Source organism: Stenella coeruleoalba (genome assembly GCF_951394435.1).
Source record: "Stenella coeruleoalba genome assembly, chromosome: 9".
Lineage (NCBI taxonomy): Eukaryota > Metazoa > Chordata > Mammalia > Artiodactyla > Delphinidae > Stenella > Stenella coeruleoalba.
Window position 1 is genome coordinate 66,009,282 of NC_137155.1, and position 21,613 is coordinate 66,030,894.

At 33.3% G+C, this 21,613-nt stretch overlaps 1 protein-coding gene across 14 annotated transcripts in view; it reads left to right on the forward strand.

The window, feature by feature from the left end:
• DNAJB9 (DnaJ heat shock protein family (Hsp40) member B9) overlaps positions 1-21,613 on the forward strand; it is a 714,883-nt gene that overhangs the window by 573,829 nt on the left and 119,441 nt on the right. The window contains exon 20 of one of the 14 annotated variants that reach the window (XR_013829620.1): positions 4,285-4,366. The exons of the other annotated variants lie outside the window; for them this stretch is intronic. The gene's annotated coding sequence lies outside the window, so the exon portion shown is untranslated. Of the gene's footprint in view, positions 1-4,284; positions 4,367-21,613 lie in introns of those variants that run through there. 14 annotated transcript variants of the gene reach the window in all.

The following is a 21,613-nucleotide window of genomic DNA, read 5'->3' on the forward strand; positions in this document are numbered from 1 at the left end:
TGGTTGTTCTGCAAATCACTTTGATTTAGGGATTATCCTTTGACCTATGTGAAATATGTTCAAATAATCACATTTCTTCTAGATAGGGGAACATATAGCCATTCAAGAACTTGGGACTGCAGTTAGTAGAATCAGCCAGGAAACTAATGGGTGAAAATGACTTAGAAAGAGCATGAGCCAACTGGTTTATACTAGTCTACAGGACTGGGTTAGTGCTACAGTTTTATTTGTTTGTTTTTTTAAAAATCACATTGCATATAATACCTAATGGCTTATGAATGTTTAATATGTTCAAAGTTAGCCTTAGTCCTTCAAGTTTCTGAGGAATATGGAAGCATTGTTGCTTTTATCTATGATTGTTTTTTGCCTGTCAAAAGGGAACTTCATAGTTATAAATTATGACTATATAAATTGAAGAATTTCATAGATAACAAATTTGCTGTTGAGCTTTTTATCCTTATAAAATTTATGAGTATGTTAATATTGTAATGAAAATTGCTTAGGAGTCAAATTCATAATTATAAATGACTTAATTTAATAAAAATGTTGGTTCAAGTAATTACTTAAAGCTTCAGTTTGCTGGAAATCTTCTAGCAAATTTTTTATTAATATCATATAATAAAGTAATTGTTATGCTTTTAATTAAATTCTCAGAGGTGACATTATACTAATATGATTTTTTTCTTCTATGCCTTTGAAAAAATTGGCTTATCTAATTCTGTTATTCAAGATGTCAGAGAATCAGCATTTAGAAATATGAGAGGTTCATCCACCAAGGTTGGAGTTGGGAAAACTTGGTTCATGCTTTCAAGCTGCTGGAGCAATTTGGGGAAGAGAAATTAATGAAATACATTTTCAGTACTAAATTGCAGTTTTCAAAGCATAAAGTTTCAAGCTGCTGGAGCAATTTGGGGAAGAGAAATTAATGAAATACATTTCAGTACTAAATTGCAGTTTTCAAAGCATAAAGTTTACCTCTTGATTGAGAATTCTCTGGTGAGAAACAGGATGGTTCGTCACTTGAATATATTAGATTGAAAATAGGAAAGCAATAGAAAATATCTTTAAAACTCTAAACATTCATGTTGTCTTAATGGATGTTTTTGATAATTTACACATTCGCCATTTAAAGAGTGTTTCTGAATGTCCTTTTCCTTTGACATGAGATTCCTATGCAGCCTGCTAATGAAGAATGGAATGAATGAATTACAACATCTGCAGACTTAGGAACTCATAACACAGCATGGTGAAAAACTAAATACCTTTGGAACAACTTCCTAAATTTTCTCAAAACCACTGTCATGGAGTAAAGTTATAATATGCCCTGTTAAAAATGGCAGTTTTAAAAGTCTTTAAGTCTAAGAAATCTTTGCTAAAGCAAAAGTGGATAAACAAAGTAAACATGAAACCAGGATAAGGTTGAACTGCCGTGGTTCGATTTGGTCCTCTGGCTCTGAGTTCCACTCACTCACACACATATAGGAAACTCTAAGGGAACCTTTTGGAACAAGGTTTATGAGACACTGGTCTACAGGACTGTTTATAGATTGGCTTGACACTTTGCCATTTTAAAGCACATGAATAATTTTTCCCTTAGAAAAGAATTCATCAAGAACAACCGTCACATATCCCCCCTCCCCTTTTCCCTCACTGTTCACTTATGTTATTTATAATAAGTAGCATGAGGTTAAGTAAAGTAAATGATAACTTCGATAAGTTATTATTTCTCAATTTATAGTTTATGTTTAAAATGCCTCAAAAATTCTCTCTTACAACCTAAATGATATAATTCATACCTCTCAAGAATATTGCCAACATTACATAAAACCATTTTTGAGTGAATGCTTTGTAATATTTTTACTAGGAGAGTGTATTTTTTATAATTACAATTGCCTAGTTGAGCTTAGAACCCACACCCTTTCCTCTAAAGCATGCTGCTGAGTTTCAAAACTTATTTAACAGTATCCATAGAACATGTGCCAAGACCAAGTCCAACTCTGAGAGCAAAAACAGCAATCTCTGGAAGTCATTAAGCGGTCACCATCTTGAGTGCTGGAAATAAATAGCAGCTTTCTTGCCTATTTACTTATGTTCTTATATATTTCATATTTCCCAGAAAGGCTTATAACACAAGGATTCAGATATGGTTTTATTTTTGCTAGCTATATTGTAATGACATGCCAGGGTTTTACATTTAAATTCTGGAGCCAAAGACCAATTTTGAAAAAGTTATTTTAAAAACACCATTTGGGCTTCTCCAGCACTTAGAGACAACTTGTCAGCAGTTACTATTTTACTCACCTTTCCTTGTTTACCATGTTCCTTTCAGGGAACTGTATTACTATACTAGGTTGATGCTTCTTACTCATTTTCAGGAACCATTAGTCACATACATCATAAAAGCTGCAGGAAAAGTTTTTATACTTGTAGAAAACTGCATTAAACTTAAATATAGTTCCTAAATATAAATCATGATAGTTGGAGAATTCAAGGTATAGCCATGTGATATAATACTATTCATAAATTAAAAATGATTTTACAGACTAAACTTTATCAACATGAAAAGGTAATCATGTAGAATGACCAATTGAAGAACAGATTATTTTCTTTATGATTTATCTTTCTATTTAATCTTTCTCCGTTTCAAATAACAAAAAACCAATACCCTTGCTGGTAGGATAATTTTTTCCCCCGTTTCTCTCTTCTTCCTCCCTCCATCTTTCTTCTTTTTTGATGACCTACACCTTTAGTTTTCTGCAATGAATTGATGTCCCACTTACAGTAAAATAGTATAAAACAAACATTTTTAGAAATATTTTAAATGTGTTCATAGAGCAACATGAGAGAAATTTGGATTAGGACCAAGCTGCCCTTATATTTTTGGGAATGTTTGCTGGTCTCAATGGCCTGTACATTTCCTCTTCATTTATGAAAGGGATGGTGCTTCAGAGATTAATCAGTATTAATAGCTGTATGACAGGTTATTTACTTGCTTGACACTTCTACTAATTCTTAGGCCTGATAATTGCTTTTCTTCCTCATGACATAGAACAATTTTAAAATGATTGACACTAAATGTTATTATAGTGTTACTGGACTCAGAATTAATTTCAATCAAATGTTGAAGCAAGGGCTTTAATAATGAATCAAGAGCATTGCGTAAATATTGAACCATATTTTTTTGTAGTATAACAAATGAATAATTTAAATTTCAGTGTGTATAGTCATTATTGTGTTCAGGTATATATTCCTCACAATAAGAAATACATTGTTTATTGCATTTCAAAAAGCATTTCATAGGAATGTTAAGTATAAATATTTAAGAACATCAAGTAACTCCAGATATAATACTAATAGAAAATGTAAGAACCTTTCTAATCCTACTGTGCTTATTCTTCTTCTCCTTCTCTTTTGTTTTACAAAAATCACCAGTATAGGGATTGTCTACAGTTAAGAAATATATTTCTACAATTTTGAGTATATTTTCATTTCTGACATGTATTAAAACCCATGCAAATGTCTCTCATTTTTATTGTCATTAATGTACATTTTTCTTAGAAATTAGTTTTTTAAATGGTACTATAATAGTTCTTTGTCTTATTATTTCATTTTCTTTAGATCTTACAAAACATATGTATGTTTTGCTTTTATTATTTTATGTAGAAATCAGTTTTCTCTGTCTTCTATATAAAATAATTACACTAAAATTAATGGAACTAATAAAACAGACTAGAGTAACCTAATTTCACATTGCATAAATAAAAATAAGTAATGCACTTGTAAAGAGAAACTACTGTAGGAAGCCCTGGAGTCTCTTAGAATCCTAAAAACATTAAAATGAAATAATAGAGGTTTTTATTTACTTTAATTTAGCACTGGATTTTTATCTCAAGCTCTTTATTTCTTATGTTTAGCTTATAATACCCCATCATAAGTTTAAACAGATTTTAAGTATTGAAAAGTAAGTACACATGTCAAATATCAATTTATTATATTTTAAAATAATTTCTATGTGGAAACCAAGTGAATCATGGATTCAATATTGAAGTATTGATATTCTGTATTAATCTTTAGCTTTTTGATCAGCAGGAACATGACATGCAGCATGTAAAATATTTTCAAACTTAGCAAAAGCAGATTTGCTTAAGAGAGATCTTAAAGACTCTTTACTTTGCATAATCATATTTTAAACAGAAAAATCCCAACCAAAACTTAATGTCCTTTGAAGTCCATACAACACAATGGATTTTTAGTTATAATTTTTCCCTTAAAATGATCTTTTAGGGGCTTCCCTGGTGGCGCAGTGGTTGAGAGTCCGCCTGCCGATGCAGGGGACACGGGTTCGTGCCCCGGTCCAGGAAGATCCCACATGCCGCGGAGCGGCTGGGCCCCTGAACCATGGCCGCTGAGCCTGCGCATCCGGAGCCTGTGCTCCGCAACGGGAGAGGCCACAACAGTGAGAGGCCTGCGTACCGCAAAAAAAAAAGAGCTTTTAATTAGCTTAAAGTAAGCCTATTTTCTGTAGATATTTTCGTTAGTACTTCAATTTGGGGTTATTTTTATGTTATCTCAGCTGAACTAGACCAGATTAAACATTTGGATTATTTGCTTGGAGTTCAATTCTGTACAAGTAAAACAAACCATTTTGGGGATGTTAAGATTTTGTCAATAAAATAGTCAAAAGGATTGTTTGAGCCCTGCAAGTGAGTTAGAAGGTAAACAGAAGTCAGGGTGTATCATAAGCCTAACCTGTCAAAGTTAAGGTGTGTTTGGATTCTTATTTCAGTGTATTCAGCCACCCATTCAGAATGGCAAAACCAATAGGAAAAACCCATGCCTAGTGTTTGGAGGCTAAAACATTATTTATTTTTATTACTATTTTTTAAATTTCTGTGGCTCTCAAAATCTGTCATCAGTTGGTGACAGTTTCTTCTTCCCCTTCTGGTTGGGAAATATTCTACAACTTGACAATTAAATATTGATTAAAATTAAATATTTTGAGTACTTTTAATGAGTTCATTTATATGGCATTAAAAATAATAAGGAGTAAATAAAACAGAGACAGACTCAAGCTTTGCCTCAGTTATCAGCACATAGTAAGAAAAGTGCATGAAAATTGAAATATATGAAATACAAATTGAATAACTCAATACTATAAATTTCCCAACTCGTTTCCATTGTACTTTGAATCACTTTTAAATCATTTATCATACTTCAATATTTACAGTGAAAGATATATATTATCTTCTTTCCCTTGTTTGTAGCTGAGTTGCACCATATTATTTCCATGTTATTCTCCAGTGCCTAGCATACTTGCACAAAGTGGGAATATTTCAATAGAGGCTTATTTAATTAGGGCGATTAACGACATCTTCAGTCAGGAGCTTTTTTAAAATGAATTTTGAGTGGTATGGCTTCAGTAAAGTACTGGCTGAATTTTAACGGAATGTGTTTGTTGATTGCAATGAGAGAGAGAGAGAATGAGAATGAGGGAAGCAGAAAAAAAGACCAGAAGGCAAGGGCAAGGGAGTAAAAGAGGAGAGACCAGGAATGAGAAGAGGAGAAATTAAGATGGATTTCTCACACCCAGAGAGAATGTGCCTGAGCTTTCCTTTCTCTTTTCCCTATAGATTTTAAGACTTCTCCAGGCATATTAAAATAGCTCTGATCATAAAATTGTAAAAAAATACTGAATTTATTTCATTATTTTGTATTTAATGCATTACTGGCTGTTCCATAGCAATTGTTGAGAAATACTGCGCTTTGACCCATAGAACTGAAAAAATCATGGGTTCCAGTTTGTATACATTTTCTACACATTGAAACAATACCAAGTGGTACCTGATAATACTCTTAAGCTCTGCCCCGAGAGTGATCTGCAACCCATGAACTTGTCTCAGCTTCATCCTCTCTAAGGTACTTTTGAGTTTTAAAATTCTATTCCATGAGACCATTTTAATGACAGTGTTAAAGCTGACACGCCTTTCAGAAAATAACTTTTCTTCTTTTGAGGACAGGTGTCAAATATTTCATCTATGGCTGACTAATTTACCACTTCACTGATCCTATCAGCTAATTAAATTACATTTCTTAAGCATGTCATCTTCATAGTACTGGTAATCGTTAGACATAATTTTTAAAGGTATACCTGAAGCTAAGGCATAAATGAAATAAAAGGCATAACATACACATGCACACAGACATAGGCATAATTTTCCAAATACGAATGATTAAATTAATTGAGACAAACTTAAATATTTTTTTAAAAATATTGAATTATACTTACCAATCTCTTAAGTATTAAGGTAAATAAGCTAAATGGGTAGTCTAGGGTATGTCAATAGATAAAATCAGGGAACATAATGAGAGAAAAGATATCAAGAAATTATGATCTAGAAAATTAGAGCTTGAGTGCATGGTTTGGGAGAGGAAAGAAGAGAATGCTGAACTGTTTTAGGTAAGATAGTATCAGGAGTTGGGGGGTGGGAGGGTCAGTAAAGTGCAAGAGAGGAAAAGGGAACGGGGTTGAGCAAACAAGAGCAGGCCTCCATCTTTTAACAGGGACAAAGGAAATACTGCAGAAAGGTTATTTAACCTCTCTGAATCTCACTTTAATCTTCTAGAAATGGAATTAATAATATCTAATCTCCAAAAACTGTTTGAATATTAAAAGAGATGTTCATAAAGCATCTAGGATAGTACTTGACACACAATAACCCTTATAATATATTAGTTCCCCAAAGTGCTTATTAATAATAATAAAGCAAACCTTGTGTTTATAACATTGGTAATCAAAAAACCCCATATTGATAACAAAATCTTATCCTTTTTTTTCAACTTTATTTCATAAACATATAGAATCTTAGAAGCTTCTACTTCAGCCTACGCAAAACTCAGTGAATGCCTACATTTCTTTTATGTTATTAAGAATAAACAATTCCCACATAAAGACATTTCAAAACCAGAGATATGTACAGAGGGAATTTATATATTAAGTAGTTTTCCAGGCCATGATGCCAATCCTCTATATTGTCTTGAATACTTTATACAAATCTGACATATATAGTTTTGGGTCAGTATTATTTTGGATGTTGAAAGATTCAACATGAGGTGACATGACAGAGAAATAGTACAGCAAGTTTGAAATGGCAAGATGATCTAAGGACAAGCCTCTTTTCTAAAAATAGAGGTAGTAAAAGTTAAAATTGAAAGAATAAATTAACTTAAAAAAATACATTACTCTTACTTGTTATGTAACTAGTTACTTCTCTTCTTGGCCCTACCCTCTTCCATTATCAATAATGCTCAGAAAATTAACCTGGATCTTGATGCAAATGGATCATGAATCTGTATCTCGAGCCTTCACCCTTTGTAGTCCTTCTCAGGCACATCTCAGTCCTCTTCTTTTTATAGTCCTCTGCAGCCTGGATATTACTGCCAAAGTCAATAATAAGGAACAGCAAAATAAATACCTGAATTTTGCAAAATTAGATTCCTATATCCCTAATTCACTCCCCATTCTCTTATCGTCTTTATAGTTGAATGCCTTTTTCTCTCCTGTCCCATCCTACTCCCTTCTGCTCAGACAAAACACCTAGGTCTCATCTTCCCTTTCTGTTTATTCTCTCACTTAATTCAATCTCAACTATAGAGTTGCTATTTTCTGATTTCTAATTCCAGCATGATTTCATGATTAATAATCAGATCTTTCTCCCATATGACAAGAATGAAAATTATTTCACTAAGACTACTGTTGTGTTTTTTTTAACATCTTTATTGGAGTATAATTGCTTTACAATGGTGTGTTAGTTGCTGTATAACACAGTGAAGCAGCTATTCATAAACATATATCCCCATATCTCCTCCCTCTTGCATCTCCCTCCCACCCTCCCTATCCCACCCCTCTAGGTGGTCACAAAGCACTGAGCTTATCTCCCTGTGCTATGTGGCTGCTTCCCACTAGCTATCTGTTTTACATTTGGTAGTGTATATATGTCAATGCCACTCTGTCACTTCGTCCCAGCTTACCCTTCCCCCTCCCTGTGTCCTCAAGTCCATTCTTTACATCTGTGTCTCTATTCCTGTCCTACCCCTAGGTTCATCAGAAACATTTTTTTTTTTAAGATTCCAAATGTATGTGTTAGCATATGGTATTTGTTTTTCTCTTTCTGACTTACTTCACTCTGTATGACAGTCTCTAGGTCCATCTACCTCTCTACAAATAACCCAATTTCGTTTCTTTTTATGGCTGAGTAATATTCCATTGTATATATGTGCCACATCTTCTTTATCCATTCATCTGTTGTTGGGCACTTAGGTTGCTTCCATGTCCTGGCTATTGTACATAGAGCTGCAATGAACATTTTGGTACATAACTCTTTTTGAATTATGGTTTTCTCAGGGTATATGCCCAGTAGTGGGATTGCTGGGTGGTTTGGTAGTGCTATTTTTAGTTTTTTAAGGAACCTCCATACTGTTCTCCATAGTGGCTGTATCAATTTACATTCCCACCAACACTGCAAGAGGGTTCCCTTTTCTCCACACCCTCTCCAGCATTTATTGTTTGTAGATTTTTTGATGATGGCCATTCTGACTGGTTTGAAGTGATACCTCATTGCAGTTTTGATTTACATTTCTCTAATGATTAATGATGTTGAATGTCCTTTCATGTGTTTGTTGGCAATCTGTATATCTTTTTTGGAGAAATAATCTATTTAGGTCTTCTGCCCATTTTTGGATTGGGTTGTTTGTTTTTTTGATATTGAGCGAATGAGCTGCCTGTATATTTTGGAGATGAATCCTCTGTGAGTTGCTTTGTTTGCAAATGTTTTCTCCCATTCTGAGGGTTGTCTTTTCGTCTTGTTTATGGTTTCCTTTGCTGTGCAAAAGCTTTGAAGTTTCATTAGGTTCCATTTGTTTATTTTTGTTTTTATTTCCATTTTTCTAGGAGGTGGGTCAAAAAGGATCTTGATGTGATGTATGTCATAGAGTGTTCTGCCTATGTTTTCCTCTAATAGTTTTATAGTGTCTGGCCTTACATTTAGGCCTTTAATCCATTGTGAGTTTATTTTTGTATATGGTGTTAAGGAGTGTTCTAATTTCATTCTTTTACATGTAGCTGTAAAAGAATGGGCTTTCTATCCTGTTCCATTGATCTATGTTTCTGTTTTTGTGCCAGTACCATACTGTCTTGATTATTGTAGCTTTGTAGTATAATCTGAAGTCAGGGAGCCTGATTCCTCCAGCTCCGTTTTTCTTTCTCAAGATTGCTTTGGCTATTCGGGGTCTTCTATGTTTCCATACAAATTGTGAAGTTTTTTGTTGTAGTTCTGTGAAAAATGCCACTGGTAGTTTGATAGGGATTGCATTGAATCTGTAGATTGCTTTGAGTAGTATAGTCATTTTCACAGTATTGATTCTTCCTATCCAGGAACATAGTATATCTCTCCATCTGTTTGCATTATCTTTAATTTTTTCATCAGTGTTTTATAGTTTTCTGCATACAGGGGTTTCACCTCCTTAGGTAGGTTTATTCCTAGGTATTTTATTCTTTTTATTGCAGTGGTAACTGGGAGTGTTTCCTTGATTTCTCTTTCAGATTTTTCAACATTAGTGTATAGGAATGCAAGAGATTTCTGTGCTTAATTTTGTATCCTGCTGCTTTACCAAATTCATTGACTAGCTCTAGTAGTTTTCTGGTAGCATCTTCAGGATTCTCCGTGTATAGTATCATGTCATCTGCAAACAGTGACAGTTTTACTTCTTTTCTGATTTGGATTCCTTTTATTTCATTTTCTTCTCTGAATGCTCTGGCTAAAACTTCCAAAATTATGTTGAATAGTAGTGGAGAGAGTGGGCAACCTTGTCTTGAACATTTAGATTTCTATGCCGAATTTAATGTGAGTACCCTGAACCCTCACCCCATGGGAAGGCAAAATTTTGCTTGAAGAGAGAGGTTCTTTTTGGAAACCAGAATCAAAATCATAGATGGGCAAGAGAGAAGAAAAGTTCTATCTTGAATAACCCTGAAGGAGTTGTCATAATACGGAGAGTTAATGAAGAATTTATATGTATAAATATCACTTATATATATAAATATCATATATATAAATATCATTTATATAACTACTTGTTGGTTTCCAAATAAACCTGGGAAAGAATCAGTTATATTCTTATCGCTATTCTCTGAACCTCTGAAAATAAGAGAATGGCAGAGACAATGAGAATTAATGTATCCTGGATTAGGGATATTAGAAGAGTTATTTGAAAAGCAAAGTAGTCTCATATTTAACCAGATTTCCTTTCTTTGGCTCACTGTGAATATAGTTTTATTCCCATTATTGGAAAATGGATGTGGAATGATCAAAAGTGAATTTTAACTAGAAATTTTTTAAGAGTTCAGAATTATCTGGCTCATGGGCAATTGATATAAGGACTCCATAACTGGAGAAGTCTAGAAATTCTATAATACTTTTTAATCTTTTATTATGAATAAAATATTAATTTCCTTATATATTTAGGCTATCATGTGCTGTTTTGTATTTTTCTTTCCCCTTCATTTTTTGCTTTTTTATACCACATTAAAAAAGAACCGTTTATTTAATGGAATGATAACTTTTGTAAGGCATCTATGTGATAACTGTCAGCTTTGAGATAACCATGTCTTTGGATCTTACTTCATGTTAGAAGATACGTGCATTCAAAATTATTGATTTTTAGTTTTGACCTTAGCAAAAAGAATGAGCAAATCACCTCATTTAAACCAGTCCATAATATCACACACTTTTTTTTATGGCTTGATTTATAATTTCAGTTCAGCATGAACTTGCCTTCTATGTAAACTTAACTCACTTTCAAGGAGAGATGTTAGTACAGTTGGTTTTGAATGACCTTAATTTATTAGAAGTTCTGAATCATAAGAACCTATTTGTGAGTGGGATTGTTTGCAGATATGGGCTGTAGCTTCACTGAAATAGAAAATAGAAGGCATAGTTTTTGCCTACGCCTCCAGAGAGTTTGTTTACCTTCATCAGTAGGTGATTATTGTCATGAAGCAACAGTAGGGAAAAAGATCTCCAGTCACTTTCCCTGTTGAAGTTGGTTTCAAGAGAAAATGTTCATTTTTGCCTAGAAAGTACTGAATACATGTTTGGGTAAAATATTTTTAAATAGTTGTATAAAATGCTATCTCTTGAGCTTCCCTGGTGGCGCAGTGGTTGAGAGTCCGCCTGCCGATGCAGGGGACACGGGTTCGTGCCCCGGTCCGGGAAGATCCCACATGCCGCGGAGCGGCTAGGCCTGTGAGCCATGGCCACTTAGCCTGCGTGTCCGGAGCCTGTGCTCCGCAACGGGAGAGGCCACAACAGTGAGAGGCCCGCATACCGCTAAAAAAAAAAAAAAAAAAAAAAAAATGCTATCTCTTTAAATTTTTACTAACAGGCTTATATTCAATGTAAAGCAGTTAGTAATAGAGATATGTAATTCAGGTCAGAAATTCAGACGTTTACAATTTTGGTCAAAGGCCATTACAAAGTTACTTATATAAAACAGAGTGCATTCTCACAGGGGAAAAAGTCATGTGGTACCAAAAAAAGAGCTTAATGAGATGAGTTTTTGAGTATGAGTATATAACTTGGTTGCATTTGCATAAGGGTGGATCAGTTTACATTTAGGGCACTTGTTTTAAATTCAAAGGTCATTATTGTCATTATTATTTTTCGGAGGGGAGAGGCTTTTGCTTTCAGTCAAAAAAGTAAATAAGTGGCTGTGTGTTAACTTTATGTCAAAGACTAGGATGAAGGACTTCCAAAGCCTAGAAGTTGTTGAAATTGGGAAAAATAACAATTAAGCAGTATATTTAGGAGTGTATTTAGCACTAAAAGGAAGAGGAGTCATTCAAGTTAATACAAATTTAGCTTAAATATTTAGGTTTTGCAGGGATTATTTTGTAAGTATCTACCTATCTGGTTGTGATATATTTTTAAATTATTTATTTATTTATTAGTATTTTATTTTATTTTTGGCTGCATTGGGTCTTCATTGCTGCACGTGGGCTTTCTCTAGTTGTGGCGAGCGGGGGCTACTCTTCGTTGCGGTGCACGGGCTTCTCATTGCGGTGGCTTCTCTTGTTGCAGAGCACGTGATCTAGGCACTCGGGCTTCAGTAGTTGTGGCTTGTGGTCCCTATAGTGCAGGCTCCGTAGCTGTGGCTCATGGGTTTAGTTGCTCCGCGGCATGTGGGATCTTCTTGGACCAGGGCTTGAATCCGTGTCCCCTGCATTGGCAGCCGGATTCTTAACCACTGTGCCACCAGGGAAGTCCTGGTTGTGATATTTATTCTGCATTCTATCTGTCTGTCTCTCTATCCACTTGTTATATTTATTCTGCAGCTAAATGTGTTAGTTATCCTAAAGATAAACATTAGAGTCATTATATGAGTGGAGGAGAATGGTGTTGGTTAGATTAACCGGATGGTTAGATTCAAATGCCTTGGTAAATAGTATATAAAAATCATGCTGAATCTGCTTATGAAATTAATGATTATGTGGCTATAATTAGGTATCTGTAACTAAAAACGGACATACTTTCTTAGAGTAAATATGTCTCTAGAACTTTACATTTCTACTTCAATATTGAGACTTTTTCTATAGTTCTTTTCTAAAACACAAGATTTTCTTCCTGGTATAAAACCTGAAAAAAGTGTACATATATATATATATATACTTGGGGGTAGGGTAAAATCTCATGCTCACTGGGAAGCATCCCCACACTGAAAGAAAGTTCCCTTCAACCAGTCTTTGACCAAAAGAATGACTGCTATTGCTCCATCTTTAAATTTCAGTGTCATAGTCGTTTATAAAACATATAAATATTCTTGACCTATTGTCATTTCCTGTTACAGAAAAAATTAAGCTTTATATATTTTCTCAATTTTAAGTCATATATCTGTTGTGCTTATTATTCAGAAAAGAAATATTTAAGATTTCTCATTTTACCAAAGAGAAAAGTAGACATTAAATGCCATGTGATGGAAATACAATTTATTATAGCAGTTCTGAGCTGTTCCTAAGAATAAATAGCTCCTGCTATTTGGGATCTATGCATTAAGGCTCATCTTTGAATTTCATTGTGGAAGGATTTTCAGATGCCAAGATAAGAAGCAACAGTACAGATGATGGCTGTATTCAGAAGGGCACTGGGCTGTTTTACAGAAAAATCATATTAAAAATTTGTATCTTTTTTTATGTCACTTATCATCCATATATCACACCAGAAAATTGCCTGTTTCTTGCTTTTAATTCATAGATTGTAACTCTAACACATTTGTATGTATTGTATTTCAAGTTGAAATCCACTCACAAGGCCTTAAATATATAACATATTTATGTCCTGTGCTTATTTTTTCAACAAATGTTAATTCTATTAACATTTAATACATGTTAGTACTATTCTCATAAGCAAAATCTAGTATATTATTGGAATGAGATTTATAATCTCATAAATAAGATTGTAAATATTTATAAATATGATTTATAAATATTATCTTAAAATAATTTACATAAGATATATAATGTCAATTTAGTGCTAGTGAAAATCTCTTATTAACTTTTTTAAACTTATTTTATTTTTTAACATCTTTATTAGAGTGTAATTGCTTTACAATGGTGTGTCAGTTTCTGCTTTATAACAAAGTGAATCAGTTATACATATACATATGTCCCCATATCTCTTCCCTCTTGCATCTCCCTCCCTCCCACCCTCCCTATCTTGTTAACTTTTTATTGAATATTTACTAAATTAATAATAGAAGTTATTTATTAAAGAATAGTAAATACTTTTGAGAACATTATTATGATTAAAACTCACAACTAACTACTGTTTTAATTCCTTTCTTTCAGATGAAGGAACTGAGAATTAGAATTAGTTACATAACCTTTCTAATGTTGTATGTCTAGTAAGGGGCAAAAATTGGATTTAAACCCAAGTTTTCTTGACTATAAAATCTATAACTTTAATTACTGTACTATAGGGCACAGTTCTGTGTTGTATATAGGGTACAAAGAAATATAACAATTGCTGTATTCTTTTAAGGAACATCCGGTATAGTTGAGAATTTAATTATTGAAAAAAAATTTTTAATTATTGGCATTTTTAAAGTGGCCAACTATTTCGATTACCATTCAGCCATCTTGCTTATTTGTATAGCATCTTGGTTTTAATTTCAGTGTATTAGATAAAGAAATTCCACTAGATTATATTTATGGTCAATTACAGTTCTAAAAGTTTATGATTATTGCAAATTGAAAGCAAATTAAATAATTTGTTTAAAATAACTGCATGTTATTAGGGTCTCTTCAGGTCTCTGCTCAGATGTAGCCTTCTCAAAGAGGTTCCTTTCATCCCCGCTATCCTAAAGTGGCCACATGCCAGGCAGGACATTGTTTAGAAAAGTCTGAGAAAGAAAGACATGAATAAGTCAAAAAGTCACTATCATGATTTATGTTTGTATGCCAATAAAAGTATACTCAAATAAGGATAAAAAAGAACCAGATTACCTACTGTGAGGGGTATATATAATTGCGTATATTTTTATGCAATTGTAACTTATTGTTTTCACTTAATGAGTTACATTTAGAACGGCTAGGATTTTATTTTCAATAATGCTGCCCCTGAAAATCTGTAAAATAGACCAAATATGGATAATTTTTAGTTAATTCAGATTTTGAGCAATCTTAATTTTTGGATTTATATGAAAATCAACACAATAATTTTTGCATAGATGTGTTGTCATGTAACTGGGTACTTTTAAAGCATTTTATCTTTAGGTTTTGCTATAAAAGGATCATAAACTCTATGATTTAAATTAATATTAAAGCAGTTCTGTTTATGATGTTGAATAGAGCAAGTGTCTGTATTATAAAAATGAATAAAACGTTTCCCCAATTTTTACAGAGTAATGTCTGTTTACTCTGAGAAAACAAGTTGTTTAGGCTTCATATTACCACATTTATGTTCTTTGGTTTCTTTTATTGTGCACATGTTCTATAAAACCTACCTTATCTATAGACCTTAGATGATAACAAAGAACCAGAGAGTTTCACCTAAAGAAAGTTAGTACAGTAGTTGAAAACAAAAGATTAATTATAATGATTTCAAATATATTATATACATCATGATATTTCATGTTATAAACAGTTCATAAATCTGAAAGGAAATTTTAAAAATTTTTAGAAAAAGTAGAGGACCTGTCGCTCATTATTTCATCACTAATGTAAGGGTGTCGTTAACATGTTAATACTAAACAGACATTACTCTGACATTTCCCCTTTCAGTTGTTTTATCTATACATAGTTTTGTGTTGTGTAATTGTAAATTTTTTACATAGTAATACTTATAACCTTTAAGTAATACTTAAAACCCTTTCAATTTTCTAAGAAAACATTAAATTAAAACTATTTTGAAGTAAATAAGAAACAACAACTATTTCTTGCTATGTGTGCAACCATGATTTTTATTACCATGATGCTATCCTATTGGTTTTGGATATATCATAGTTTACTTATTATTTATCTATTGAAATTCTTCAACAACTATTAATTAAGCACCTGTATGTGCCAGGCATTTTTCGGGGCCCTAGGAATTCAGCAGTAAAGGCCATAAATGCTTTCACCGTACAGAGCTTGCTTTCTATAAAGCAAGCCAGTCAATAAACTAATAATGATATAATATATATCAGGTGATTATAAGCGCATAAAGAAAACAATAAAATAGGATATAGGTTGGAGGGGGAGAATACACAATTCACCCACTTATGACATTGAGAAGGTTTCCATATTTCTGTTCTGCTTTTATGCTATTATAAACAAAGAATTGAGAAATAGAACCAGAGACATAAATGAAGGGCCAAACACATAATAGATATTCAAATATTTGATGTGTAAATTAAAAATAGATCAATTTAGTTGTTCTAAAGACTATAGACTTTATTCTGAAGGAAACTAAAAGCAAATTTAGTATATTTTCCTTGTTGAATACTGTCAATAATAAACATAGAGAGAATGAGGCTGGAAAGAAATAAGTATTAAAGTAAAATTTTTTCAGGGAAGAAATAAGTACAGCTAGCACTATGACATTAGGGGCTGGCAGTAAGATACACAACCAAGAACTGTAAAGGAGGCAGAATGTAGTTGTTAATTTGAAATAGAGAGTCAGAATTGTATTTAGGGAATAGTCTTCTTTTCCTGCTTTTTAGAAGAATGTCTTATAAGAAATCTCTAATTCCTTTGTGGCTTTTATTGATGTGTTAATGTAAAATATGAATAATTTTTTTTAAAAATTGAGCTGGACTTTCATTCTTGGCATACATTAAAAGATGCAACTATAGATTATTTCAGAAATACTAACAAGATTCCCTTGTTAATATTTTCAACTGTGTTAAATGATTTTTAATTCCTGTATTTCATGTCACTGTATTTGATTTCTCATTCTAATTATCATTATTTCTACTTTTTGGTAGACTTCTCAAGGGTCTATCTAATTATTTTTTTCTTTCCTTGAGTGTAAGTATCGATTACAATATCTTTCGATAATCTAGTCTAAATGTTTCTGCTTTTACCCTTTTTTGTTTTTCTTTGAATAGTATTTTTTCTCCTTTTACATTCTGAAAATGAATAAATAACTCATCCCTTTTCTTTCTGTTATATAAGAAAACCGTATTAGAGTATAAATTTATGACTTCAGCCTGACTTAAACTCATGCATTTCTCCTATAATTATTTTATCATTATTTGCTGAGTAATCAAATTGTCTATTTGTATTTCCCTCTTAACTGACAGTTACTCAGGACATAGAAACAATCCAGTGTGGTTCTCTTTTATTTTTTCCCTTCTTACTATAGAAAAGGCCAATGATATACAAAGTAAAGAAAATAATATAATATCCCCATGTCCTCAACTTCAAATATTATCCCCTCATGGCCAATCTTAGTTTATTGATGACCCAACCCTCTACTTCTCCAAAATTACTTTGAAGCAAATTTTGGAAATTATGTAATTTCATTTGCAAATTGAGAATGATTGATATGTTTCTTAACTCTCTTTTGGAAAATGTTCTTCCTCTGTACCTATTTTTCTTTCACATTTGTTTGTAACTGAAGAAGCCAGGTGACATGTCCTTAGAAATTTTAAATCCGGATTTTGTTGATTACATTCCCACATATCTACAGCTAACATGTTTCTCTCTGTTACCTACCGTTTTTTTCTGTATAAACTGTGAGGTAGACTTACAAGTTTGATCAGAAACCAGTTCAAGGTTTTGGCAAAACCACTACAGAGATAATGTCTCATACTTTTTTCCAGAGGTAAAAAAAAATCTATCTCTCTCTCTCTTCTCTCTTTCTCCACATCCCACCCCATCTCTCTGTTATTAGCCATTGATAATCATTGCCAACATCTTTCACTTCATTAGGGATTATGAAAAGATGACATCTAATTTAACAATCCTAATTATTAGCTGTGATGCTTTCACAAAGAGAAACTTTCCTCATTAACAATTTAGTTATCATGAATAACAGTTTTTATATAAAGATAACATACTAGATTATTTACTCTTATTTAACAATTTTTCAAAATATTTAGTTGGTTTTACTTATATCCTCCAAAGGTGACAGGACTTTTGTTATGGTTGTTTTTAATGATTAAAAACTCATAGGTTTAAATATTTTTAACTTGTTAAAATGGTTGCAATTATTGTCATTTAATTTAAATTTTTATTGCAGAGTTCTTGTTTAATTTTATTATGATCAGATCAGGTGACTTTATTGTGTGTTTTTTATTTTATTTAAGAATAGTCCACTGTATTATAGAGAGGAAGAGAAATGAGCAATAGAGGATAGTAAAATGAAGTATAGATGACAAACAAGAAGTGCCTGAAACATGTTAGCCATAGATGAGGTAAGTAGTTCATTTGTGTGCTGACATAGATAGGAAGAGATACAATGAGCAAGTATTAGCTATTCAAGGAGCACCACATTTTTATGACAGTTATATCACCCTTAAATCGGGCACTCATTGGTGCTCCCTATCTGGCCCCATGTAGCCTCTGACTGAGACATGTAGAAACAAGCCACAGGTGCATAGCAGGTTATAGGAGCTACAGCTACTGGCTAGGAGACTTGCCCCTGCATCTTTTCCATAAAATAAGCATGTGTGTTGGTTCCAGTCACTTTCCTTCCACTGAGCCACCTTGACTGAATTCAACTCTGGTCCTTATTACCATACTATAGCAGGGAAGGCTGATGCAAGAGAAAAGTGGTGGATAAGGGAGAGGAGGAAGGGAGAGAGGGAAAGAGGAGAGGGAGAGGGAGAGACTGAGGTATTACGGTCCTTCTATCCCACCTGCAAGCTACCATAACGTATTAATCTATGTTGCTTTGCCATATGTTTTTTTTTTAATTAATTAGTTTTGGCTGCGTTAGGTCTTCGTTGCTGCATCCAGGCTTTCTCCAGTTGTGGCGAGCGGACAGTGCACGGGCTTCTTATTGCAGTGGCTTCTCTTGTTGTGGAGCATGGGCTCTAGGCACACGGGCTTCAGTAGCTGTGGCACGTGGGCTTCAAGAGTTGTGGCTCGCAGGCTCTAGAGCGCAGGCTCAGTAGTTGTGGCGCACGGGCTTATTGGACCTGCTGCATGAGGGATCTTCCCAGACCAGGGCTCGAACCTTTGTCCTCTGCATTGGCAGGCAGATTCTTAACTACTGCGCCACCAGGGAAGTCCCCGTATGTTTTCAATTGATTCAATAAACCTTGTGATTTGAACATCTTAACTTGATCTGGAGACTTTTTCTCCTGTGACTTCTAGGATGGAATGCCTGATTGTGTACTTGACAGGTAACAGCTTCAGGGTGCTTTTCCTCTCCAAGAGGAGCCCATACCCGGGGCTGAATTATGACTTTCCATGGGCCCCTTCTTCCACAAAAAATTTTAAATTTGTATTTTATAACTGCATTGGTATAAAAATGAATATATTAACATTCTATACTAAACTATTTTATTTTACCTAAAAGTTCATTTTTTCCTCTAATTTAGAAAGAAGTTAAAATATTTTCATGGATGCCTAAAAGTATTGTGGGTGGTAGGCACTGTGCCTACTGTACCTAATGAAGAAGTTGGTCCTACTGTACCTTTCCTTTTTGCTATGAAGTCTTTTTTATACTTTTGTTTTTTTTAATTAAAAAAGCAAATTTTAAAACATTATAGAAATATGAAAATAGGAAGTAAAATCCCTTTTATTTCTACAGATAGCTATTGCTGACAATGTGATACATATACTTACAGGTTATGTTTTACTCTTCTTATACTAGCCTGTACACATACACAGGCACACACTGTACTCTATGGGATCATCCTGTGAGCCCTGTTGTTTTATGTTGATCCTTCCATTAATAATCTATTATGGACATATACATTGTGAATGATACCTTAGATATTGGTTACAGTGGCTATAATATATGTTTGCTGGATTGTTAAAGAATATTCAAATCTGCTGTAAAGAATGTGATCAACAAAATAATAATGAAGATAAATGAAATAATATAAATAGTAAATAAGCAATTAGCCTGATGTATGTTGTTATAAAGTTCAAATGAAAGGATATCTGTTAAACTACTTACTAGACAAGGAATGCAATTTATATTCATTCTATTTCTAATGATAATTTAATTTCAACAAGATGAATTTTAGGGGAGTCCTATAGAAAGGTCTATAACTAGTACCAAAATCCTAGTTGGTAGAGAAGAATAAAACAGAGGACACAGTGCTTCATAAGGTGTGATAACTTTCTAGAGGTTATAATTGATAGTAGGTTAAAAATATCACCATTGTAGCAGAAATAGAGGCACAGACGTAGAGAACAAACGTATGGATACCAAGGGGGGAGTGGGGGTGGGTGGGATGGATTGGGAGATTGGGTTTGACATATATGCACTACTATGTATAATATAGATAACTAATGAGAACCAACTGTATAGCACAGGGAACTCTACTCAATGCTCTGTGGTGACCTAAATGGGAAAGAAATCCAAGGAAGAGGGGATATATGTATACGTGTGGCTGATTCACTTTGCTGTACAGCAGAAACTAACACAACACTGTAAAGTAACTATACTCCAATAAAAACAAAAATCACCATTGTAATGTTACCTCCATAATTAAACACAAACAAGCAAGCAAACAAACAAATAGGTTGTTTTAATGGACCCCTGTGTTCACAATGGGAACCTTACTTAGACCATACCTGTGGCAATGGTCTGAGTCTGGACACTGCTCTATTTTTCCTATGTTATAATTATAATAGCTTCCTATTTGATTCCACTTCGTGGCAGACATTGATCATCTAAGGTGGTTTAAAAAGAGCAATCAGGAGCATGAGGACAATCCGATCCATATCATGTCATCAGTGTCTACAAGAATTTGAAATATTTTTATAAAGGAGAGAAGCTTTTGGAAAGATTTGATGTAGCATATCACAGAAGTCTAAGAATAAGATAAATTATCTCAAGAATTAATGAATTCTCATCACTGAGCTGATCAAAATCAGTGGTTTCAATCCTGGCTGCATATTAGAGTAATATAGAAAGATTGGGAAAAAAATACCAAAGCTCAATTCCATCTCAGGAAAATTAAATCAGATCTCTGTTTGAGAGATAGTGTTTTTTAAAAAAAGATCCCAACCATTGTATTGTGTATCCAGGGTTAAAATTTCCTATTTGAGTACATGAGTTTGATTACTGGGCAAATGAATCATAAAGAGTATTTTAAAACTGTTCACATAGTCTTTGAAGTCACCTTTGTATCTGAGATCTTATCATGCAGTAGTAAGGCTGACTCTTAAAAGAAATTATAACTTACCCACTCATTATTAGCAGCGGTTGACACAATTCATGAAACACTTTCTTCACCTGTGTGTTTCAATTCATCTTCTCTTGATTCTCCTTTGTCGTTATTGGTTGTTCCTCCCTCCTCTCCTTCACTTGTTCCCTCTTAAATATTCAACCTCTAAAAACTGAACTACCTCAGGACTCAGCTCCTCCTCTATTTAACTTTAAAAGAAACTGCCAAATGCTTATCCAAAGTGTTTACCATCTTGCACTCTCAGCAACAATATATAAAATTCCAGGTGCTCCACAAACTTCGGTGTTGTCATTTTTTTAATAACATTAGCAATTTCTAGTGGGTGCTAAATTATAACTGATCATGGTTTTCATTTTCATTTCTCTGGTAACTAATGATTTTGAGTCCTTTATCATGTGGTCATTGGCATATATTTTTTGAGAATTGTCTGTTAAAGTCTTTTGCCCATTTTTTGTTATTTATCTTTTCATTTATTTGTAGTCTTTAACAATCTATGAGTCCTTTCTTACTATATATGCTGCAAATCTAGTCTGTGGTTTGCTTTTTATTTCCTTAATGATTTTTTTTTAATGAGCATAGATTTCTTTGATAAGGTTTAATTTATCTTTTTTTGTTTTCATTTGTGCTTTTTCTGTATTAAGTTGAAGACGTTTTCACAAGGTTGCTTTCTTTCAGAAGCTGCATGATTCTGGATATTCTGTTTGGGTCT